The sequence below is a fragment of the Condylura cristata genome, unplaced genomic scaffold (assembly GCF_000260355.1).
Source record: "Condylura cristata isolate star-nosed mole 26May11 unplaced genomic scaffold, ConCri1.0 scaffold00009, whole genome shotgun sequence".
NCBI classification, from domain to species: domain Eukaryota; kingdom Metazoa; phylum Chordata; class Mammalia; order Eulipotyphla; family Talpidae; genus Condylura; species Condylura cristata.
Window position 1 is genome coordinate 60,721 of NW_004567110.1, and position 1,005 is coordinate 61,725.

Genomic DNA, 1,005 nt, shown 5'->3' on the forward strand with positions numbered 1-1,005 from the left:
GCGCGCCGGGACCCCTCCTGCCGCTCCTGCGGGACTCTTCTCCCCCGGAGTCCGGCCCCGGGTGGACAGGCGGCTGCTGACGGGAGGAAAATTCTAGGGACACCCCTGCCCCCAGAGCCCTTCCGGGAGCCTTTGCGGGCGCATCCGCCTAGGCACTTGGGTGCGGACTGCGGGCTCCCCCACACCCGTCAGCAGGACGCAGTGCCTGGGGGCCGTGGAGACCCCGTCGGAGTCCCCCAGGCGCGCAGGCGGTGGGGCCAGAGGCCGCTCGTGAGGCTCGCGGGGCGCGGGGTGCGGCCAGCGGCGGGGACGGGGCTTTCTTTGTTCACGCGTGCAGAGGGCCAACCCTGCTCACCACAGCCCGGCCCCTGCCTGCGCCCGCGGGCTGGCCTGGCACCGCTAGCAGGGCCACGCCGCGCCCCCCGGCTCTGGGTGCCCGCGTGAGGAAGTGGACCCGAGGTCTTTGGGGGAGGTGAGGACCCCAGGACCCCAGACGGCAGCTCCTGCCCTGGAGCCCACCCGACCGGGCTCCGGCACCCACACAGCCCCCGTGTGGACCCGGGGCTGCTCCGCGGGGCCCGCAGGCACGCACACAGGTGGCCACGCCTGTGTGGACACAGGCTGGCCGGTGTCTGCCCCCGGCCGGACAGAGCCCCGGTGCCTCTGGACAAGTGGGTGGGGACCTCGGTGTCGCCGCCGTGCGAGTCCAGAAACTGGCTACCTGCTCCCCAAGGCTTGGGCGACTCTCCTGCTCCAGAACGGAGCGGGTGCGCCCCGGGGCCCCCCCAGCCCCCGCCTGCCCACAGGGGTGGCCGGGGGCTGCCCTGAGTGCTGAGCGCCCCGGCCAGGGGCACTGCGCGGGGGGCAAGCCTGGGCCCGGCAGGACCCCGAGATGTGGGCCGCGTCCCGGCACGGAGCTCTGGGAAGTAGGGCAGCCGGTAACCCCATGTTGTCCACACGCAGCTCCCCCGGCAGCCGGGCCGCGCCCCTGCGCCGCCCCCGCCG